Source organism: Pelodiscus sinensis, chromosome 5 (genome assembly GCF_049634645.1).
Source record: "Pelodiscus sinensis isolate JC-2024 chromosome 5, ASM4963464v1, whole genome shotgun sequence".
NCBI classification, from domain to species: domain Eukaryota; kingdom Metazoa; phylum Chordata; order Testudines; family Trionychidae; genus Pelodiscus; species Pelodiscus sinensis.
The window spans coordinates 96571667-96596944 of NC_134715.1; the positions used below are offsets into that span (position 1 = coordinate 96571667).

The 25278-nt window shown below is 40.1% G+C and overlaps 1 long non-coding RNA gene across 1 annotated transcript; it reads left to right on the forward strand.

The window, feature by feature from the left end:
- Nucleotides 1–357: 357 nt before the first annotated feature.
- LOC142829468 (uncharacterized) lies at nucleotides 358–9558 on the forward strand. Its single transcript, XR_012903887.1, has 3 exons — nucleotides 358–434; nucleotides 8681–8825; nucleotides 9471–9558. It is a non-coding gene; the product is annotated as an uncharacterized LOC142829468 (long non-coding RNA).
- The last annotated feature ends 15720 nt before the right edge of the window (nucleotides 9559–25278 follow it).

Sequence of the window (25278 nt, forward strand, 5' to 3'; positions counted from 1 at the left end):
ACTAAAATCAGGATAAAGATCTGCACAACTGGGTTGTATAGCTGAGAATGGTTCTATGCTGCAGCACACGATAAGTCCACTATTCCATTCAACATAAATCACTATTTTTTTAGAGCTGCGTCATCATTTCTCATATGTTTGTTATTTTCTTAATTATACCCTATCCAACATTTCAATGAAATAGACTAGACACATGTCATAATCAGGAGTGCTGACCAGCATTTTGTGACTAAGGGGTTAACTAATGCCTCCTGTATCTAGCCAGGTATCATGTGCTCAGCCAATAGCAATGCAGGCAGGAATTTCAAACTGGAAGAGAGGGGTTTATCTCTCTTCTAGTTAATGTCTTCTGTGTTTGAGAGGAGAGCAGTTTCTTCCAAGACTGTGGGAGATGGGAGACACTTCTCTCTCCAAGGACAGACTTCTTAAAATGTGTAAGTAGGGAAAAATTTAGCTAGTCTGTCGTGATTTGTTGTTTTCTTGTTTTGAAATTTGGAAGTAATATCTGAGCTGTTAATTGTGTTTTTTCCTTTGTAACTAAGTTTTAGCCCGGGGGTTTCCCTGAGTATATCAATTGGTGGCTCTTTCCATCTAGCCATTTTACTACACTTGCAACTGTAGTTTTGTTATGATAATAAATTGTTTCTTTTTTTCTAATTAACCGGTATTAGTTACATATTTCTCAATTTCAGCTCAAACGTTGGTATGATATGCCCTTTCTTCTGCATATGAAACTGTAGTCCCTGCAAACTCTGAATCCATTAATTTAATTCTATGCATGCAGTGTTGTAACCAATCAACCATTCTCTATGCAGCACCACAGAGCCATATGGGGATGCTCGCTCACTCTTTTTGTTTTTGTTTTTTGGAGACTTTTGATTAAGGTGCCCCAGGGGCCTGTAGGGGAGCCCAATAAAGAGGAAAGGATTAACAGTAATAATGACAGGATTGGACCAGACTAGCAGATTCAGCAGTCACCAGGGTTATCATTATGCAAGCTGCCAAAACTAAACGAATACAGCAATTTGCATAATACATTGCATGTTACACTGGTTTATATTATATTTTTGTCTCTGTTTAAGCTAAAATAGATTTGGCCTTTTGAAAATCCAACATGGGGGAATACAATATATATTTCTGATCAATGAATAAACTTGTTCCATATGGGACTATTCAGACTGTGCAGTTATTCACATGTGGCCTGATCCATCTCCCACTGAAAATAATACTTACGTTTCTGCAGGCCCAATGGGAAAAGAGAAATAAATAGAGGACAAGATTTAGTTCCTTTCAGTACATTTCTTTATTCTAAAGTCCCACTTTTTTATGTACTTAACTCCATTCCCAGCTGCCACAGTTTTGTATTTTATTTTATATGGCCTCAGCCCTTCAAATACTGCTTTAATTTAACAATGTGAATAGTCATACTGACTTCAATTGGAGTGCATGTCTATAATTAATCCTAGACAACTTTCCCTTACAGGATATGCTGACTCTTTAGTTTTCCCAATGTGTTAAATTTGCATTTAAGTTTTTTCTGGCTTTATTCATCTTTATTAATATTTTAGCCACTGTCTTATACTAATTTTGCATTTACATCTACTCCTAGACTTTTCTATACATATTCTGTCTATGCTTGCTAAATATTAATCATATTTAACCTGTAACTGATTAAATTTGTTTTTATTTATATTTTTCATCTTTTACAATGTTTTTAATTTATTTTCACCTCAAAAAAATATCTTTGAGCTGCAGCATAGACTCCTTTCTCTCTTCCCCCAATTCAAGTGAGATTTCCCCTTCCTTGCTCCCCACATAGTAGCCATCTGCACGTATTCCCCATTTAATTTCAATGTATTTGCATCCCAATTTTCTATGTCATTCACAACTCTATGTTCAAAGCAATAGCAATTCTAGATGACAGATCCATATGGAATAGTTGCTCTGGTATTCTATAAATGTTGTAAACACTTTTGAAAAGTAATAGGGATATTGATTTCATTCACCCCTGCATGACATTTCTTCTCAATGAAGAATATTTGGTAGTCAGATATGAGCATAATTACACCAATTAGTAACTTTTAGAGGACCAGCACTTAACTGAACATTAAGTCAAGTTCACAGATTTATTTAGAAAGTGAATTCAGTTTGTTCATTTTTGTCCTGTGAATTATAAATGGTGATTACAAAGAAATTCCTATATTCATATGAACTCTTTTTATATTCTTTACACCGTGCCTTTCTATGGCTAAATCATAACATAAATGTCTGGACTGGGTTCAATTTCATGTTGCCGCTAAATATTAGAAGCAATGAAGTTTTATATGTAGCATAAAATTTTTATGAACAAGAAAATCATCAGTTTCTTCTTTATGTATTTTATTCATTGATACTGACATATACTCGATTCCTTTAAAACAGTGTAATGGTATGTTGGAGCAAAGTCATTTGTGAATGATGATCTTTACAGGGATACATATGAGAAAATATAACTGATGCAATATTCCTATTTTATAAATAAAATGAAGTGGTATGAACCACAGTAAGAAGATGTTAGGGCTCTGTGGCGTGATAGAAAAATAAACATAAAATGTACAGAAATACATAAATCTATTCCTTCTGATTTACATAGCAAAAATGATACCAGTTCTGAAGATCTTAAAACTTTTCCATGCTTTTTGGGTTGTATTTTTCCATGCTGGGTGTCTACCTCAGGTTGAACATTTCTAGAAAATTTCAGCAAGGTAAGTACGGTTGATTTCAAGAACAATATTAGAAGCAGTGGCCTGGCCCATGGTGTTTCCCATGGATCCCCTGATTTGCAAACAGCAAACTGGAGCCAATGGGAGCTGCGAGGCTCTGTGGCTGCAGAAATAAATAAATAAACTGGAAAATAAATAAATAAACTGGAGCAGCCAGTTAGCAAGTTTCTCAGAGGGGATCCGCAGACCACTTTGAGAAACACTGATTTAGAGGATAATAAGGTAACAAGTAATATTCAACATGAATTTGTCAAGAACAAGTCATAACAAACACACCTAAATTCATTCTTTGACAGGGTAAGTGGACAAGTGGATAGAAGGGGGGAGCAGTAAACATGATATATCTTGGTGCTAGTAAGGATTTTGACACAGTCTCACATGGCATTCTCAAAGGCAGACATGGGAAATGTAACTTTACTATAAGATGGGTGAAGAGCTGACTGAAAAATTTTACTCGCAGATATCAATGGTTCATTTGTTCAACTGAGAAAATATATGTAGTGGGTTGCCGAAAGGGTCTGTCTTGTGTCCAATACAAGTAAATATTTTATTAATTACTTGGGTAATGGCATAATATGCTTATACAATTTGTGAATAATGCCAAACTGTGAAGAGTTTCAAGAGCTTTGGAGGACAAAATGCTTCAGTTGCAAAAAAGACTATTTTCTTTCTTGGGTACACAAAGAACAGTGTTGTGCCTAAGACTTGGTTGTGGTGTAGGGAAATTGTCCCTTTCTATTTGGTACTGGTGAGGCCTTAGCTAGAGTTTTATGTCCAGTTTTGGGGACCACACTTTAAGAAAGAGGTAGTCATATTGATTCTGGAGGATAGGTGATCAGGGAAGGAGTGGGACCCTTCATGAATGTAGCGAGGTAGCCTAATGATAGGTGATGTGGAAAAAGCTGAAGTACACTTCTTTTTGTTATGCTTCCAGAAGGCTGCACTGGGCAGCACAATATAGGGAGGAGGTAGGCAGCATTTAATGGAGGACGAACAGATTAAGGACTCTTTAGAAAAGCTAGGAATACATAATTCAGTGGTAACAGATCTAATGCATCCGAGGGTGTTGAGGGAATTGGCTGATGTTATTGCAAAGCCATTGGCCATTATCTTTGAAAACTCATGGGGATCAGGGGAGGTCTCATTGGGAAAAGGCCAATGAAGTGTCCATGCTTAAAAAAAGAGAAGACCGAGAATCTTGGGAACAACAAACTGGTCACTCTCACCTCAGTCCCGGGAAAAATCATGGCAGGGGAAGGGGGGAGAATCCACAAAGAATCCATTTTGAAGCACTTGGAAGAGAGGAAAGAGATCAGGAATAGTCAACATGATTCATGAAGGATGAGGCATGCCTGACTAACCTGATTGCCTTCTATGGCCAAGGTAAGTGGCTCTTTGGATATGTAGAAGATGATATACATGATATACTTTGACTTTAACAAAGCTTTTGATACAATCTCCCATAGTATTCTTGCCACCAAGTTAAAGAAGTATAGATTGGATGAACGGACTGTAAAGTGGATAGAAAGATGTCTAGATCACCAAACTGAGCAGGTAGTGATTAATGCCCAATTTCTGTTTGATGGTTGGTATCAAGTAGAGTGTCCCAAGGGTCAATTCTGGGGCCAGTTTTGTTCAACATCTTTATTAATGAACTGGATGAGGTGATGGGTTGCATTGTTAGCAAGTTTGTGAATGACACTTAGCTTAGAAGAGGTAGATATGCTGGAGGATAGGGATAGGACCCAGAGTGACCTGGGCAAATTGGAAGATTGTGCCAAAAGAAATCTGCTAATCTTCAACAAGGACAAATGCTGAGTTCTGCGCTTGGGAAGGAAGAATCCAAAGCACTGATACAGGCTTGTGACCTACTGATTAAGCCGCAGTTCTGGAGAAAAAGGACCTGAGCATTACAGAGGTTGAGAAGCTGAATATGCCCTTGTAGCCACGAAAGCTAATGGCATATTGGGGTGCACTGCTAGCAGATCTAGGGAAGTAATTACTCCCCTTTATTCAGCACTGATGAAGATCTATCTGAAGTATTATGTCCATTTCTGGGGCCCCATTATGGAAAGAATGTGGACGCATAGGAGAGAGTCCAACAGAGGGCAACAAAAATTATTAGAGGGCTGGAACATATGACTTATGAGAAGATGCTGAGAGATTTTGGCCATATTTAGTCTACAGGGGTATGTCTACACTACCCCCCTAGTTCGAACTAGGGGGGTAATGTATGCATACCGAACTTGCTAATGAAGCCCGGGATTTGAATTTCCCGGGCTTCATTAGCATAAAGCTGGCGCCGCCATTTTTAAAAGCCGGCTAGTGCGAACCTCGTGGCTTCCTAATCCGAACTATCTAGTCCGTGCCGCGTGTAGCCGCGCGGCACGGGGTTCACACTAGCCGGCTTTTAAAAATGGCGGCGCCGGCTTTATGCTAATGAAACACGGGAAATTCAAATCCCGGGCTTCATTAGCAAGTTCGGTATGCATACATTACCCCCCTAGTTCGAACTAGGGGGGTAGTGTAGACATACCCCAGAAGAGCAGAGTGAGGAGAGGTTTGATAACAGCTTTTAACTACAGGTTGAAATTCTCTTAATTGGGATTCTCAAGACTGGCAACATCCATGGTCTGGCATGAATGTTGCAGTACCTGAGAGTCCCGGTGGAGGCCAGTGGCACAGATCCCTGTGGGGCTGGCAGCGCAGTGGGCTGCTCACAGAGAACTGATGAAAGTGCTGCCTAGCGTGTGGCAGGAGGACAGCCCAGTGGGAGGGATCCAGAAATGACCATCCCCGGTCTGGCAAAATCCCTCATCCAGGACCTGTTAGGTCCCGAGGGTGCTGCACGTGGGAGGTCCATCCAGTACCTCACAGATGGTTCCAAAGAGGATGGAAAGAGGCTGTTCTCAGTGATGACAGGTGACAGAACAAGCAATTATGGTCTCAAGTTGCAGCTGAGGAAGAGAGGGTTGGATATTAGGAAAATCTATTTCACTAGGAGGGTGGTGAATTACTGGAATGGGTTACCTAGGTAGGTGGTAGAATCTCCATCCCTAGAGGTTCTTAAGTTGTAGCTTGACAAAGCCCTGGCTGGGAAGATTTAGTTTGGGCTGGTCCTGCTTTTAGCAGGAGGTTGGATTCAATGACCTCCTGAGGTCTCTTCTAACTCTATGATTCTATGTTTAGTAATAATATTGATAACGATTTTACAAAACTTGACCTATGATTAAGATTTTAAAAAATGAGTCTACTTAGTCTTAAAATAAGGAAACGAATGGGAACCAAATATCATCAATCAAAGAAATTAAGGGCTATTAAAAAAAGAATGATGATGAATTATCATCTATGTCCAATAGTGATAGAAATGTAGCCGTGTTAGTCTGGGGTCCATCTATGTCCACTAAAGGTAGGACAAGAAGTATTGGGTTTAATCTGAAGCCTGGGAGATTGAGATTAGTTATTAAGAAAACCTTTATAACTATCGGGATATTTTTGCATTGAAATAGGTTGTCAAGGGGAGTTGTAGAATCCCAGTCTATGGAGTATTTTTATGAACAGGGTGCACAAACACCTGTTAGGAATTAGCTATGTTGACTTAGTCTTACTTGACCCACCTCTACTTTTTCTATGATTCTGTGTTTAGTAGAAACTGTATAGGGATTCACATCTTTATTCCCCAAACATTCTATCTGCACTGACCATTCTCCCAAAATTGTTTGTGATTATGTAAATAAAAATGTAATAATTATGCACAAGAGGACCAAAATAAGAACGTCTAGGCCAACTGAATTCTGGCATTTCATAACGTTTGAGCTCTTAACTGCAACTTTAATAACATAATTTTAATGTTATGTAATATATATTATGTAATTATGTCAACCAGCAGCTTTTCATTCTTGAGCATGTGAATCCTATTTTGAGGTTGAATAAGGTAGAATAAAATGCGGAAGGACTTGCTGATATGACACTTGCCTGAAGAAAAAAATGACATTAAAAAAAAAGATCCAAAAGCAGAGAAATTCACAAACACACAGATGGATGCTTAAATGTGCATAAGTAATCAACTTAAATATTATTAGCTAAAACTTGTGCTTTGATTATTTTTAGCTTAATTTGTACCCTTCATGAAGTTGTTTTTGAGGAATTGATTTCTATTTATTACTACTTCTATTTCATAGCCACCAAAAGCATGCTACATGTTTCGCTGAAGAGAAAGACACAGCACTGCTGTGAAAAGCTTAGAACCAATCTTGCATGTTCTTATGCCCATTAATAGTCCAACTGGCTTAAATGGCACTACTTATGTGAATGAGTTAGTTAGATTTATAAAAAATTATTGGCAAGACTGGACCTTGGATTTAAATGCAACACAGCAAATGATGATTTTAAGATGGAAGAAGGAAAGATTTAGTTATAGAAATACATACCAGAAGTGCTGACCTGAGTGTATCCAGACTGGAACCTGCAGAAGAAGGTGAGCCCAGATTCCTCTAACAACTACTGAGGATGTGGCATAGAATGGGGGCAGTGAATAGGACAATTGACTGGGACTGCTGATGGACTATACACTGGAAGAGGGAATGCTGAGTGACCTAGATAACTGGCTAAGTCATGAAGGAGATTCACATTCTGGAGCGAAAGCAGAGCTGCAGACCAGTTGGAGAGACAGAGCAAAAGTGGAAGGGAGAGTCTATCTCAGGAGCTAATCCCTAGAATGACCAGAAGCTGGCAGCAGACCAATAGCGAGTGGTGTGTCCCATGATGACTTACTGGCGCACTACTGAAAATTAAACACGTCACCCCTACAGTCTACAAGTCCCTGTTTTAAATCTACACTGTAATGATAGACACATACAGGTGGCTTAATACATTTTACATTCCAGAATAATGATTAGCTTTAATTACATTAAAATGTTTGAGTCTAAAAATCATAATGTATTGGGTCAAACTAATCCTATGATATATTCTGACTGACACAAGCTTTGTAAACTAGCCAGTCTACCAGTTAAGACACTAATTTTTCTGTTAAAGAAACCAAGTACAAAGCATAGATAAAGTAAAAAATCATTGAATCATAATAAGTTCTTGGCTCAACTAGTATAAGAACAGAGCAATTCTATTTAATTACAATTACATTTGTGAGGGTTTTACCAAAACTGTATTAGGCACAGACTTAATTTCTTCTTGGCTAAGACTTTGTATCCTGAATTTCAGGCAAGAGTTTGTCTATGGATATATATAACTACCGATAAAAAAATTCTGCTCAAATAACAAAAGTTTGTAATTGCAGTCTGGCCACGCTTCTCCATTCATAGGGAGATAAATATGGCAATTACTTTCAGTGACCCTTAGCAGTTCAGGAAAATGTAAAGTAGTGTGAGAAATATGTTACTTCAGCTCAGAGGATATACTTGAATCTCTCTGTGATATTCAGCAATGTAAACCAATAAAGAGCAGAATTCAACAATCACCTTCCACAATTCCCAGTAGCCCAAGTAAGCCAATGCAAACTGAAATGGAGCAGATACTTCCTGTAGCTCTCTGAAGTACAATTTTATTCACAGTAATAGTCTAGACTGATGGAAATCAGCATCTGCCACACAAAAAAAAGTCTAAGAGGTAGGACAGAAAGTCAATGTACTAGGTATGAACAAGACTTTAATTCTAAAAAATTATGCTGGAAATATAAACACATGAAATGATTTAATATGTGTGAGTGTGTAATATATTACATTTATCTTCCTCATTTGTAAAATAGCAGTAAAATAATTTTAAATATTAGTGACATAAAATTGATTTAAAGAAAAACACTATACAAGTACAATTTTCTCCTAACTATGGTGCGTTAGCCTGAAAAGTGTAAGTCAGTTGAAGCTGAGTTACTAAAGCAATGCCATGTATTTTCTGGACAACAGGGTGAAAAATTAGATGAGATGCTCAAAATGGAACAAACGCGAAAGACCAGCTTTGAGCCAGAACTTCCTACATGACAACTAGAGGCAATTTCATGAAGTCACAGATGTGCATCATACAAAGTAGTGAAAAACAGCTACTGCAAAGGTATTCTCACTATACTGCAGTGCTTTCATTTCAAGGTGCTCAGTTTATATATCTGTATTGACATTAGTATACCTGAAGATATAAAAGTCAGAGTGCATGTCACCTATAAGAAATATTTTTTTCTTATTTGTTTTCCTGATAAATGCTAGAGTAGGAATTCAGAGAATGAGTCAAATGCATCCTTTTTGTAAATATTAAATTCTTCCAGAAACCAGACCCTCTGAAAACCTCAGATAACCTCCATTATTTCAAATGGAGTTACACTGCATATGACGTGGCCCAAAATGTTTGAAATAACTCTGACAGTTAGAATTAAAAAAAAAAGCAGAAAAATATATTAGCCATGGAGTTAATTAATTTGCTAAAATTTGCTTGTGAAATGTTAAATATTTAAGACAATATATGTATTGATTAATTATTAAGAAGTGAATGATTCATTTGTATTCTTAACTGAATGGCATTTTTACTCCATTTAGTCTGTGAGAAAATCTATCATTGTCCTCTGGAAATTATTATTGCTCTGTACAAATTCCTTTATGGGAAAAAGTCTAAAATATGAAAACATCCATCATTAATTCATAATAACCATAATAAAGCTTGAGAGTTACAGAGTTTAATACTTTCTTCTTCTTTTTCTTATCCCAGCATCTTAGGTCTTCATGTAAACATCCACCACAGAAACATAGGACCAGAAGGGACCTCAAAAGCTAATCTAGTCCAGTCCCCTGCACTCAAGGTAATACTAAGTATTGTTTAGCACTGTCTCTGAGTGAGGCAGTGCATCTGTTTACCATCTTCTTTGATGAACTCCATTAAGCTCCTTGTTAGGCATCTTTCTTACTATTCTCTCCTGCCATACTATCTTCAATTCCTCTTAATTTCTCCATAGTATGCATCTGAATCAACAAATTCCTGCTTCCTGAATTACCACAACTATAAGAGCTGTATTGCAGCTGACACAATTTGAGCGCCCATCACCTACAAAATGCTGCTTTGATAGCCGCTGACTGTCAAACTCCCTCTCACTTGCCTTCATATAGTGGAATTGGCTTTAATAAAAAGGTCTCTGAAAGGTGAGCATCATGCAGATTTTTAAAATACCCAGACAGGTTAGAGCAGTTGGAGTCTTCAGTGCACAAAGATAGCCCATCTAGGAGAAGGAAAATTCTCATTTCAAACCTACATCCATGAGTTAAAAAACATGAGTGTTAGGCAGCAGTGACAACAGTACCACCTGTTGGCAGGCTATTAGGTGTCTGGCAACAAAGGAGAAAAAAGTGGCAATATACTTAGTTCAGCTGGGGAAAGGCCCTTACACCGTTATATATATACAGTATCAGGAACATCAACCAATATATTAAGTTTTGGAAGCAAAGTGGATACCTTGATGCAAGCACTTTTTTAGTAACAGATTTTAAAATATAGGCTCAATATATATATAACTGAACATGGCAAGCTGTATGGGTACACTAAGCTTACAGGCTGTAATATGGTTTAAATAAATAAGAACAACTTTTAAAATCCTCAAAAAGGGTCCTAGAACACTCCCCATTTATGTATTGATTTCCCACCGAAGTTATTTATACTATACATTGAATATAAAAATCAAGTGCATGCATTGCTCCTATATTTTTATGAAGGTGATTTGAACTGGTATTGTCAGTGCTTCCAGGTAGCAAAAGGAAGGAAAGGGGGAAACAGTCTTACAAAAAGATGATGAACCAAAGCAGAAATCTGTGTGAGAATAGTGTTAAAAAAAGCTGAGATTGGACATGGGAAGAACTAATTTCAGTGAACATACAAATATTATGGGAAAGATAATAAATGCTAATCCTGAGCCTGACTGTGAAGATACCCAATAAAGGTGCTCATTTAAGTTGCTTTTTGTATGATACAGACCACTGTGGGACTAAGCCCATATGCTATCTTCATTTAAACACACCATCAAACCATCAAATATTATTATTTATTTGTTTTATGGTAAATTTAAATAGATCAGACTGATAAGGAAGGAAAAGAATCGGAGACACAGAGCAATTAATTGATTTTCCACAAGTCAAACAGTAGGCCAGCGACTGAGCAGGGAACAGAATGCAAGTCTTTTGGCTTCCATCTGACTGTCTTGTCCACTATAGCATGGTCCCTTTCTTATTGAGAGGTGATATTTCTTATTCATTACCAACTTTGATCAGATGCAAGATGCAAGACTCCATATGCTATAAACATTTCACTGAATAAATCAATCTATCATATGATCGCGTACTGTTTACGTATATTAGCACCCATATAAGTGCAATATTTGATAGGTGTTCGTACTTCACTAATCTTACATTGCTGGTTAGCATGCAGCAGAAATACTATGCTTCTATTTTCAATGGTCTGTAACAGCAGAAAAATTATGTAAGCAAGTAAAATGAAGTTCATCATTCTGTACATCAAAATATACACTTAAAAGAAAGACCCTTTGTCAATTCACATTGGAAAAGGATAAAATAACCTGAGTCTAAATCTTAAAAATGCCATTTTTTGTCTTCCATACTATGTCTTGTTATTAATTCAGTGAGAAGAGTAATCCTTGGAATTTAATATATAACTCAAACCCACAAAAACTCTTGTATCAAAACTAAAATTTAGTGCTGCTCAGTCACTAAAGATGAAACCAATTAAAGCAGTTCCTTAATGCTGTAACATTAGGCCCTAAAAGATATATTTTAATATCTCACAGTTCTTTTCAATTCCAGTGACACAGATTTAATCAATAATTAGAAAATATCACTAAGAAAGAAATAAAGGATATGTATAGACTGGCGTGTTTTTCTGGAATACCTCCAGTATCCTGTAAAAACTCCGTTGCATCCAGAGAATGCGTTTGCTCTTCCACTTTTTTTGCAGAAGAGCAAACACGCTCTTTTGGGGAGTCCTGTATATCTCGTTCTATGAGGAATAAGGGCTCCTCCGAAAGAGGAGGCTTTTCCACCACTTGGCCCCATCTAGACGAGGCCAAATGGCAGAAAAGCCTCTTCTGGAAAATTGCTCGGAAAAAGTTACACAAATTACAGAGCGCAATTTGCGTTGCTTTTTCCGACAAAGGACTATAGTCTAGACCTAGCTACAGACAAAAATAAGACACAATCTTTCTAGACAGGGTATTGTAGAAACAGAATTATCAGTCTATAATTATTTATATGAAAAGTCATGAGTGAGTGAAAAATATTGATTAATTTCCCCAATCTATAATTTTTTTGCAGATGGCTTTTAGTGGCACGTACTATGGTGACAACTCCAGGAATTTTTTAAAAAATGTATATGGATCAAAGGGATACATCCTTTCTTTTTCTCTGACCATATCTATAGATCACTCTAGGGCTTAGGAAATGATGTGATGTGTTTCAAACTCACCTGGGCCTCTGTTGAACATGATAGTTTAATAGTTCTGAGTGGTAATAACTTCTTGAGCTATGGTACACAACATATGCAATGGCCCCAAACAAGAGTATTGGCAAAACTAATAGTCCCAAAAGGTCATTCTTCATCTTCTCAGCGTTTTGCTCCAGGTTAAATAAAAGTAGGATGAACCAACGACAGATAATTTGCACTGCAACAAGATAAAACAAAACATTTTAGTGCTGGAAAAAATGTACCAGTTCATGATTAGATCAATAAATCAGATGTTCAAGAAGGCCTATTACAGTTTTAGGTCTTTGGACATATTCAATGACCCCAGGGTTGGCAGTGAATTTTATCATGACCGTTCCAGAGAAATACTAGAGAAATATTCTGATTTAAGGTTCTTTCTTGTTTTATTCTATCTTCCTCTCCAAATGCCATTGTTCAGACAGTGCATGTAAAGAGGCAATAAAAATATCACTCAATGGACTTAATATTCCTGTCATATCAGTTTCACATTGGTGTAAAAGTGAAGTCACTCCTGATCCCCGTCCCTCCATATAAATAATAGCAAAATAAACTCGCTGACTTAATTGTCAGTCTAATTTTAATCCATACCCATTTTCTTCTGCTTTTGAGTTGTCAATGTGATAAACAGATTAGGCAATATTAAAAGGTATTTTTTCATGACCAACAGTCACAGATAACATTCTTTTGTGGTGATATATTTATAATATTTATTATAGCATTATTTGAGAGACATTTGCGATTAAATACAAATTTTCGAACATTTTCTAAAAATAATAGATTTTGGAATCCAAACAAAATGATGGAAAATTCATTTCAGAAAGGATTGAATTACTCCCAGTAATACAATATAGTGTCTGATTTACATGTTTAAATATGAAGGAATAGAAGGCTGAAGGTTGGCAGTAGTTGATTGTGTGTAGAGACAATGTTTGTTAGGTTTCTTTTTCCTTCCACCTTATTTTCTATGGGAAACACACAGTTTCCCATAGTCTCAAGGGCATGTTTACACTAAGGGTGCATCTAGACTGGCAAGATTTTGTACAAAAGCAAACTATCCGAAGAAGTGGGCTGTGCCCACGAAAGCTCATGATACCATCTACATGTACGTCTACACTACAAGGTTTTTGCACCAGCTGGTTTTGCGCAAAACCCTGCAGTACCTCAAATGAGCTCTTGCACAATTAAATGGGCAGTTAAACAACAGAACAGAGGGCTTTTTCCACCAGAAGTAAGCCTCCTTTTCTGAGGCATGACTCCCTTTTGCGCTACAGCTATTGTGCAAGAAGGCAAGTGTGGATGCTCCAGAGGGGTTTCTTGCACAAGAAACCCCTATTGGAAAAAGCATAGGTGCTCTGATGTCCATTTTGTGAATGACTATCAGAGTTTTCTTACACAAGAGCGTCCATGCAGTGTGGACACTCTCTTGCGAAAAAGCACATGGCATTTGTGATGTGCTTTGAGGTGTGGCTATGCTCTTGTGCAAGAAGCTTTTGTGCAAAAAAACTAGGTCAAAAGGCTTCTTGTGCAAGAAGCCTGTAGGCTGTCTAGACTGGCAAGTTTTTCCGCAAAATCATCTGCTTTTGCGGAAAAACTTGCCAGCTGTCTACACTGGCAGCTTGAATTTCTGGAAAAGCACTGACAATCTCATGTAAGATCGTCAGTGCTTTTCCAGAAATACTATGCTGCTCCCGTTCGGGCAAAAGTCTTTTTCCGAAAGACTTTTGCACAAAAGGGCCAGTCTAGACAGCACAGTAGTGTTTTCCGCAAAAAAGCCCCGATCGCAAAAATGGCGATCGGGGCTTTTTTGCGGAAAACCGCGTCTAGATTGGCCACGGATGCTTTTCTGCAAAAAGTGCTTTTGCGGAAAAGCATCCTGCCAATCTAGACGTGCTTTTCCAAAAATGCTTTTAACAGAAAACTTTTCCGTTAAAAGCATTTTCGGAAAATCATGCCACTGTAGACGTAGTCTATATATTTTGGTACTCTATAAAATGCTACCAGATTATTTGTTGTTTTTTTAAGTTTATCCTGTACAGACTAACTTGGCTACCCCCTGAAGCTTCTGCACAAGTGTTGTCTTTGGTAAGAAATCTAGGGGCAATGGATCTGGAGTAAGTGACTGGTCTACAGAGAGGGGTATAACCTGAATATTGTTGTGATTTTTTTGCAGGACCATGTATCACAGAAGCATGCTTTTCTGGGTGACATGATAGACTGGAGTGTCTGAAGGGACTGTTCTGGGATCCTATGGTAACACTGTTATAGTATTTTTGGAATTCACACTTTTTATAGGGTTGTTGAAATATAATTATAGAAAATACAGGCAGTTTGGGAGTTGTTCCCTGCTCCTTGACAGTTTGCCCTGAGATTGGCATTCATACTCATGAACCACTACAAACAGCAAGACAAACACTGCAATAATAATTAAATGCCAATTTTTGTCACCTCTAATATTATTTACCTAGATGTATTCTGAAGCAATTTTTTCTCCACTACAATTAGTTCTTTTAAACAGGACTTTGATTACAGAATTTTTGGTCCAAAATTCTACAATGGCTTTCCCTGAGATCAATACTAAATAATTTCCAGTGAAGTTATAGATTATGATAAAACTTCACCTGGTTATCTGTCCTCTCATCTCTTCTGTTGCCTTCATTGTTTCATCATTCATTAACTTGAATGCAATTTCAATAACCAAATCTGAATTTTCTTGGATATATTTTTTTAATTCTCCACAGTTTTGAACCCTGATTTTGACCTCCTGACATTTTTATGCAAGAAAAATGATCAATGAAATTGTTGCTTCTTTTCTTTAACATGGTGGCAGCTATTTCAGGGACTACTAAATTTTTTATATATTATGACCCTTCACTCCTGTTTTCAACCCAAGTGTATCTTTTGTTGAAATTTCACAGGCATTTCAAGGACCCTCCACAAAAATGGCAGAATGGTTTTCAATACAATCTTGCAATCCTTGTGAATGTTCTTTGTTGAAAGATGGAAAATGTAGAATGGGATCAGATTTGTGATCCCAAATACAATAGTTGACAATTTCACTAGCCTCATGATAGCCACAAATGTTTACTGAATTAAAAATCCACCATTCTTTGTGATGGTAAATAACACACACAATCTGGAGACAATTTGGGGGGGAAAATTAAGTATTCATTACTTTCAACCAACTCTCTTCATATCCCACAATCTGAAAATAGGAGCATGGAGCAGAGAATTGAGAATCATGCCCCCATAGTTTGAAATCTACAGCACAGAGCATGAACCACAGAATCATAGAATGCTAGAACTGGAAGGGACCTCAAGAGGTCATCAAGTCCAGTCCCCTGCCCTCGTGGCAGGACCAAGTACTGTCTATACCATCCCTGATAGATGTCTATCTAACCTGCTCTTAAATATCTCCAGAGATGGAGATGCCACAACCTCCCAAGGCAACTTATTTAACCACCCTGACAGTTAGTAACTTTTTCCTAATGTCCTACCTAAACCTCCCTTGCTGCAGTTTAAGCCCATTGCTTCTTGTTCTATCCTCAGAGGCCAAGAAGAACAATTTTTCTCCCTCCTCCTTGTGACACCCTTTTAGATACTTGAAAACTGTTATTATGTCCCCTCTCAGTCTTTGTCTTTCTAAACTAAACAAGACCAGGTCTTTAAATCTTCACTCATAGCTCATGTTTTCAAGACCTTGAATCACTTTTGTTGCTCTTCTCAGGAACTTCTCCAATTTCTCCACATCTTTCTTGAAATGTGAAACCAATAACAGGACACAATACTCTAATTAAGACCTAATCAGCTCAGAGTAGAGTAGAAGAATGACATTTCTTGTCTTACTCACAACATTCCTGTTAATGCATCCTAGAATCATCGTGGTATTTTTGAAATAGTGTCCCACAGTTGACACATATTTAGCTTGTGGTCCACTATAATCTCTAAAGCCCTTTTAGCAATACTCCTAGACAATTGGTTCCCAATGTGGATATGTGAAATGGATTGTTCCTTCCTAAGTGGAGTACTTTGCATTTGTTCTTATTAAACTTCATCCTATTTACCTCAGACCATTGCTCTAGTTTGTCCAGATCATTTTGAAAGACAACTTTATCCTCCAAAGCAGTTGCAACCCCTTCCAGTTTGGTATAATCTGCAAACTTAATAAGTGTACTCTCTATGCCAATATCTAAATCGTTGATAAAGATATTGAACAGAACCAGTCCCAAAATAGACCCCTGTACAACCCCACTTTGTTATGCCCTTCCAGCATGATTGTGAACCGTTAATAACTACTTTCTGGGAATGGTTATCCAGCCAGTTATGCACCCACCTTATAGTAGCCCCATTTAGGTTGCATTTCCCTAGTTTATTGATAAGAAGGTCATGAGAGACCATATCAAATGTTTTACTAATGTCTAGGTATACCACATCCACTGCTTCTCCCTTATCTACAAGGCTTGATATCCTATGAAAGAGAGTTATCAGATTGGTTTGACATTATTTGTTCTTTACGAATTTGTACTGGCTTTTACCTATCATCTTATTATCCTCCAGTTGTTTGCAGATGAATTCCTTAATTACTTGCTCCATTATCTTCCCTGGCAAAGAAGTTAAACTGACTGGCCTATAGTTTCCTTTGTAAAGCTTCTAATTAGATCTCCACAAATAGCTGATTATTTGGTCCAATAGAGGGACAAGGTGCGTGTGGTAGTATCTTTCATTGGATCCTCTTCTGTAGGAGAGAGTGAGACAAGCTTTTGAGACACAAAGTTCTCTGTGACTCTCAGGCTTCTCTCTTTGATCAACAATAGGTGGTACAATAAAAGATATTACCTCACATACTTTATCTCTCCAATGTCCTGGCACAGATCCAACTACTTGCATACTGGTTCACTTGCAGGTTCAGAGGGTTATGTGGATGGACATTGATTCAGGGTTAGTTGATTTTGAAGTATTTCAGACTTTTGGTGAATGTAAAATGTACATTTTTGATCTGTTCGAGTGTAGATATGAACTTGTGTCTTTTACAACTCACTTGAGTGCTCTAACATCCAGCTAAAGGGCAACAGCAAGGGTGACAGAACTATTCATGTCAAATTTGAGAATAATGTTAGTCATCTGAAATTGCATTTTTCATTGAATTTGCTATTCGTTCACTTTTTTTCCACAACTCTACTTATGACATAATTTGAAACAAGCATCCACAGCAGGTGTAAGAAACAAAAGGAGGTAAAGGCAAAAAGACCGTGACAGTGAAAATAAATAAAATCGTGGGGTCACACAAGATTTCTATTTCCATACTCAATAGACCCCCATTGGCTGGAAGGTTTTAAAATGGATATATTGTCTTTCTGTAACTGGCACATAAGAGGTTGCTGACTAGATTTTATAGTATTGTGATCATCTAGTCTGATCCCCTGTGTAACATGAGTAACAGAACTTTCTCAAAATTACTTTCCCAAAATTATTCCCAAAGCTTATCTCTTAGGGAAAAAATGCTAATTTTGATATAAATACTGTTGGTAATGGAGAATCTACTTTGACCCTTGGTAAAATGTTTCAAAGGTTAATTACTCTCAATATTAAAAATGTATGCCTTATTTCCCACCTGCATTTGCCAGCCATTGAACCATGTTAATCTTTCTTTATTAGACTGAAGAGCTCATAATTAATATTTGCTCTATGTTTAAGTGCTTTTAGAGCATTGTCAAGTTACCCCTTAACCTTCTCTTTGTTAACGTAAATTGAGTGAGCACATTCAGTCTACTGCTAGAGGCAAAGTTTTTAGTTCTTTACAATGTGTGTTGCCCGTCTCAGAACAATATCAATATCCTTCTTCCATTGTGGACAGTAGCTCAGGGTATGTCTACACTGCAAAGTTAATTTGAAATAACAGCCGTTATTTCGAATTAACTTTAATAGCATCTATACATGTAAACCGCTATTTCGAATTTAATTCAAAATAGCGGAGCCCTTAATTCAAATTTGGTAAACATCATTCTACGAGGATTAATGCAAAATTCAAAATAGCTATTTCAAATTAAGTACTGTGTAGACACTTAATTCAAAATGGGGGCCTCCAGCCCTTCCCAGAGAGCCCTGGTGGCCACTCTGGGCACAACCAGGAAAACTTACTCTCCTCTCCCCCAGGCCCGGAGTCATTAAAGGGGTAGACCCTGGCCACAGTGCCTGTGTCAGCTCCAAGCCAGCCAGCCCAGAGCCAGCAGTGTCCACCGAGGCCCCTGACCCAGTGGCCCCAAAACATGAGCCAGCAAGCCACTGGCAGCCACTCCTCAACCGCACCCCAGGAGCAGTCTGCCAGTTCCCAGGAGCCTGCCAGAGCCTGCAGGTGGGCGCCTTCCTGGTCCAGGGTGGAGATCGTGGACCTTATTCAGGTTTGGGGGGGATACTCCCAATGTCCATGATCTCCGCACTAAATGAAGGAATGTGGCTGTCTATGGCAGGATAGCTGCCAGCCTGGCCACTGAAGGCCACATGCGAACCCAGGAGAAGGTTTGCATGAAAATCGAATTGGTCCAGCGAGACCCCCAACCCTGGGCCCTGAGCTTCCCCTCCCCCTTCTTCCTCTTGTGTATATTATGGACCTGTTAAGAAAGTATCTACTAGAGTAGCTTCTTCCTGGACTGTCCTAAGCCACCTCCAGAGCTAGCAGGGACATACAGATGCCCTGGTGCTTCCAAGCAATGTCAGTGTGAATCTTGCTCGCAGTTAGGCTCTACTCTCAACTGGATGGCATTTCTCAGTCTGTTTGTAATGTGATATCTTTTGAATAGTGCATCTGATCAATTCCTACAATTCAAAGGATGTTCTAGGAATCCATGAGTCTGTTGATTGCAGCGAAAATCAGCAAACCAGGAAATCCTCAATTCCACTATTCAGAGAGGAAAATTAGGTCCACAGAGTGCCCATTGAGTGCAGCAGACAGATAAAGCTCTCTGATGCCTCCTACTTCTGCCTTACCAAATCATAGATAGCAGTTAAAATGCTGTCCTCTGACACTGAGGCTGTGTCTAGACTGTCCAGTTTTTCTGGAAAATAAGCCACTTTTCCGGAAAAACTTGCCAGCTGTCTACACTGGTCGCTTGAATTTCCGCAAAAGCACTGACGATCTCATGTAAGATTGTCAGTGTTCTTGCGGAAATACTATACTGTTTCCGTTTGGGCAAAAGTCCTTTTGCACAAAACTTTTGTGCAAAAGGTCCAGTGTAGACAGCCCAGATTTGTTTTCTGCAAAAAAGTCCCAATCACAAAAATGGTGATCGGGGCTTTTTTGCAGAAAAGCGCATCTAGATTGGCATAGATGCTTTTCCGCAAAACATGCTTTTGCGTAAAAGCGTCCGTGACAATCTAGATGCTCTGTTCCGAAAATGCTTTTAAAGGAAAACTTTTCAGTTAAAAGCATTTCTGGAATATCATGCCAGTCTAGATGTAGCCTGACTGTATAGTTCAGCCTACATAAGCCAAAAACTGTGTGTGGTGCTTTTTGCGGAAAAGCATCCATGCCAATCTAGATGCGCTTTTCCGCAAAAAAGCCCCGATCACCATTTTCGCGATTGAGACTTTTTTGCGGAAAACAAATCTGGGCTGTCTACACTGGCCCTTTTGTGCAAAAGGACTTTTGCCCGAATGGGATTGCCAAAATAAAACAATTTAAGTTTAAAAACTTTGTAAATAAAATTTTATTGTCTGCTCCCGCTCCTCCCCTTCACCGTCTGTGCGTATGTGCATGCAGGATTCATCAGATCTGATGCATGGTGCTTCCTAACCTGCAAGATACTAAGATAGGGGTTGCATCATAATTTGTGTGTGTAAGGGACTAGAACTCCTCCCCATGGAAATATTACGGGAGCTCAGACCCAAATTCATGAATGCCCTAGGATAGTGGGGGTGGGGAGAGGGAAGAGGTTGGGGCAAATTGATACTTGACCCCAGAAGCGACAAGGAGTTGTGCAGCACCTTAGGGTATGTCTATGCTACAGCACTAATTCGAACTAACTTAATTCAAATTAGTTAATTCGAACTAAGCTAATTCGAACTAGTGCATCTAGACCTAAAAACTAGTTCGAATTAGCATTTTGCTAATTTGAACTAGCATGTCCACACTAAGTGGACCCTGAACCGAGGTTAAAGATGACCGGAAGCAGTACCGGCAGGGCATCAGTTGAGGACTTAGAGTGAGGAGCTGCTGTCTCAGGCTAGCTGAGGGCTGTGTTTAAAGGGACCCGACCCCCACCCCGGACAGACAGTTCTCAGGGGTTCCCCGCTTGCAAAGCAGTCCTGGCTTGGAGTGCCATGAATGCCCACACTCAGCACATCACAGCACTCGGCCATCAGACCGGCTGCACTTGCCGCAGGCTGCCATCTGGGGGGATCACTCGGGGGGCTGCAGGAGAGCTTCCATCCTGAGGAGCCCACAGAGCCACCCCAGTCCTCCCCATTGGGGGCTCGTACTCCATTCCTCCCTCACCTTCTTCCACTTACCTCTCCCTAGCCCCCCCTTCCTGATGTACAAAATAAAGGACACGTGTGTTCAAAAATAGAAACTCTCTTTATTGAACAAAACTCGGGGAAACTGGGAAAAGGAGGTGGGAAGGGGAAGAGAGAGGGTGGGAGAGGGGAGGGCAATTAAAATGATCAGGGGTTTGGAACAGGTCCCATATGAAGAGAGGCTACAGAGACTGGGACTTTTCAGCTTAGAAAAGAGGAGACAGAGGGGGGATATGATAGAGGTCTATAAAAGCATGAGTGGTGTAGAGAGGGTGCATAAAGAAAAGTTCTTCATTAGTTTCTATCATAGAAGGACTAGAGGACACCAAATGAAATGAATGGGTAGCAGACTTCAAACTAATAACAGACAGTTCTTCTTCACAAAGCAAAAAGTCAACCTGTGGAACTCCTTGCCGCAGGAAGCTGTGAAGGCTAGAACTATAACAGAGTTTAAAGAGAAGTTAGATAAAGTCATGGAGATTAGGTCCATGGAGTGGTATTAGCCCGGGGGTAGAAATGGTGTCCCTGGCCTCTGTTTGTGGAAGGCTGGAGATGGATGGCACGAGACAAATGGCTTGGTCATTGTCTTTGTTCCACCCCCTAGAGGGTACCTAGTGTTGGCCGCTGTTGGCAGACAGGCTACTGGGCTAGATGGACCTTTGGTCTGACCCAGTATGGCCATTCTTATGTTCTTATGTTCTAAGCTCAGGGCTCAGGGGTCTCACTGGACCACGTTGATTTTCATGCAAACCTGCTCCTGGGTGGCCAGGCTGGCAGCTATCCTGTCCTAGATGACCATTTTCCTGTGCTTAGTGTGGAGGTCGTGGATGAGGTCCACGGTCTCCGCACTAGACCAGGTGGGCGCCCGCCTCCTTCAGACCTGGGTAGTCTCCCGGGTGCTGGCAGCCTGGTCCTGGGAAGATGCGGAGGGCTGGGTGGCAGCGGGTGACTGGTTCATGCCGTGTCAGGTGTAGGGTCTGCTGGCTGGGTGCTGGCAGGCTTGCACCTGGCACAGGCACCGTAGCCATACCGTGGCCCTTTTAAGGGCTCTGGGGCCGGGAGGGGGGTAGATGAGTTTCCCTGGTGGTGCCAAGAGTGGCCACCAGGGAAAGCTGGGGAGGGCTAGCCTCCCACTAGTTCGAATTAAGTGGCTACACAGCCCTTAATTCGAACTACTGAATTCGAACTAGGCGTTAGTCCTCGTAGAATGAGGTTTACCTAGTTCGAATTAAGCGCTCCGCTAGTTCAAATTAAGTTTGAACTAGCGGTTTGTATGTGTAGCGCCTATCAAAGTTAATTTGAACTAACGTCTGTTAGTTTGAATTAACTTTGTAGTGTAGATATACCCTTATAGACTTACAGATGTGGAGCATAAGCTTTCGTGGTCAAAGACCCACTTCGTCAGATGCATGTCATGACATGCATCTGAAGAAGTGTGTCTTTGCCAATGAAAGCTTACGCTCCAATATATCTGTTAGTCTATAAGGTGCTACAGGACTCCTTGTCGTTTTTGCAGATCCAGACTAACATGGCTACCCTTCTGATACTTGATCTCAGATTGGCTTCTTTGGGACCTGGCACTGGACTTATGAGTGAAACTCAGAGGGACTGAAAATGGCTTGGAATCCTCTTTCCCTGCCAGGAGCTGGTTCTTGCCTTTACCCCATCACCAAATCTTTGTACTTCTCCTCGTTCTCTCACCATACATAAGCGTCCCCATTTCCAGGGAGCTCCTGTGCCCCACTCATTCCACACACACTCCTGTTTACCTCTCACCTCTCATGACCTGATGTTCCTTGCACAGTGATCTCCATACCTGGCTGGGTCCTCTGATGATGCATCTTCTTGGGGCAAAATGTAGGAGGTATGCAGCTTCACAGGCTTCTGTGTGGGTTTGCAGCAGAACATGGCAGCAGCAGGCTTTTGGCACTGTGCGGGAGGGATGGAATGCAAGCTGCTTCTAGCTAAAGAGAGGTGAAGGTGTGAGGGGTGAGTTGGCCCATGTCTTTGCAAAGATCATCTCTTCCCTCCTCCCCCCCTCCACTTCCCTGTAGCTAGAAGCAGTCTGTCTCTTCCTGTCTGTTGAAAGACATCTAACGCCTTCAAGTTGCTGATATCACTCAGTCGCCTCCTGTCCCCTGGCTATAGAAAGGTTTTAAGGCCAAAGGATGCACTGTGCAGCAGGGCCTAGTGATGCTAGCTGCAGGGGCTTCAGAGAACCCAGCCAGAGAGATGTCTCAGCAGAGGAGGGTACCTAGCAAGGCAAAGCAGACCCAAAGTGCTAGAGGCAGGACCTTGGGTGAGGGCAGAGTGTGAAGAGGTTGCAAAGCCATTGCCTGAGTGGTTGGTGCAAAGCTTGTAAGGTTGGGGCACAAACAAGTTGGAAATTGTTTCCTCCCTATTCACTCCAAAGCTTAGCTAAGCAGTGGAGAATCTTTCTATTGCCAACATGGAATGGGACTTTGGCATATGCAGGGCTTGTTTCCTTCTGGCCAGTGTCCTGAACGAGAAGTCTTGAGCTTTCCATGGCTGTCAGCCTTGCCAGAACCAGTGGTGGAAGGAAGAAGCCTGCCAGCCAAGCTGCTGATCAGACCAGGGATTGGTTCTCCACACTGTGCTGAGAGCAAGGAACATCCTCTTGAGGAGGATTTGGAGGAGCTGATAAGGCCTCAGCTGGAGTATTGTGTCCAGTTCATGGTGCCACATTTCAGGAAATTTGTGGACAAATTGGAAAAAACACAAAGAGAAACAAAAATTATTAAAGGCTTAGAAAACATGACCTATGAGGGACAATTGAAATAATTGGGTTTGTTTAGTCTGTAAGGGTTCTTCTACACTGCACCTGCAGCTCGAAATAAGCTATGTAATTTGAGCTATGCAAATTGTGTAGCTTATTTCAAGTTAATTTCAAAATAGAGTGCTATTCCAAAATGTCCCTTGCTTCTCGTGGAATGAGGCTTACAGGGACGTTGGAATAGTGTGCCAGTTATAATTTTAAATAATGGGCTTTCTCAAAAGAAGTGGAATACCTATTTCGGGATACAGAAATTCCTCATTTAACATGTGCCCACATAACACGTTTTTGCGATAGCACGATTTTTGTTTAGGGAATGTATTTTAATTACACGACCATCCCCAAAATAACACAATTTCCCCAGCCAGCCCGTTGTCAGTGACTGCGTGGGGTTTCCTCCACCTCCCTGAAAAGCGACAGAGGATTCGCCGCTCGCCGCACTGTTCCCTGCTGACTCCCCCACGCTAGACGCCTTGCCCTCTCTCCTCCACCCCCTCCTGCAGGCCAGTGGCTGGGTTTCCCCAGCCAGCCCATCGCCGGCTGCTGCGCGGGGCTTTCCCCATCTCCCTGCAAAGCAGTGGAGGGTTCGCCATTCACCGCACCGTTCCCCAGCAACCCCCCCTTGCCAGACATAGTGCGGGTCCCGGCAGACCTGTCACAGGTGCATACTCCCAACCCAATCTTCTCTTTCCCCTCTCTTCTATTTCCCTTCCCTAGAGCCAAACACCTCCCCTTCCTGCTGTAACCCAGTCCCCTTTCTCCCCAACCTTATGTCCCGGTCCCAACAGATACCACTGCTTGAAATGCAACCCCCACCTTTTCCATTATTTTCAATGGGAAAATTGACCCCGCATAACACATTTTCACTTAACACGATCATTTTCTGAAACATATCTATAGTGTTAAATGAGGAATTACTGTACTTCCAGTATCCCAAAATAGCTCCACAGTGTAGACATAGTCTAAAATAGAAGACTAAAAGGGGACATAATAACAGCTTTCAAGTACCTAAAGGATTGTTACAAGAAGGAAGGAGATATATTACTCTCCTTAACCTCTGATGATAAGACAAGAAGCGAGGGTTTTTAATTGCATCAAGGGAGGTTTAGGTAAGACATTAGAAAAAACTTCCTAATTATCAGAGGTTAAGCATTGGATAAATTCTTAGGGAGGTTGTGGAGTCTCCATCATTGGAGTTTTTTAAGAGATGGTTAGTCAAACCCCTGTTAGGGATAGTTTAGATGATGTTTGGTCCTGCCATGAATACAGGGAAAGGACCTGATGACCTCTTAAGATTCCCTCCAGTTCTATAATTCTGTGAGTCTATAAACTGTCTTCATGATAATCTGAGACTTATTCTGACATTCCAAAATCCAAAACAGATTCAGAGAGACAAGATAGGTGAGAGAATATTTTTAACTAGATCAGTTCATGTTAGTGGAAGGAAGAAGATTTTAAGCTTACACTGAGCTCTTCTTGTGGTCTGGTTCTGACAAACTGGGACTGGAAATAATTCATCTGTTTTTAACGAAGAGGATAATTAACCATTGGAACAATTTACCCTAGGTTATATTGAATTTTCCACACTGGCAATTTAAAATTGGATTTTTTTTAATTAATGCTTTAATTCAAATAGGAGTTATTTTGGGGAAGTTTTAGGGCTTGTCTGAAATTCAGCATAGGTTACTGTGATAATCCCTTTTGGACTCAAAATATTTGAATCTCAGAACTTGG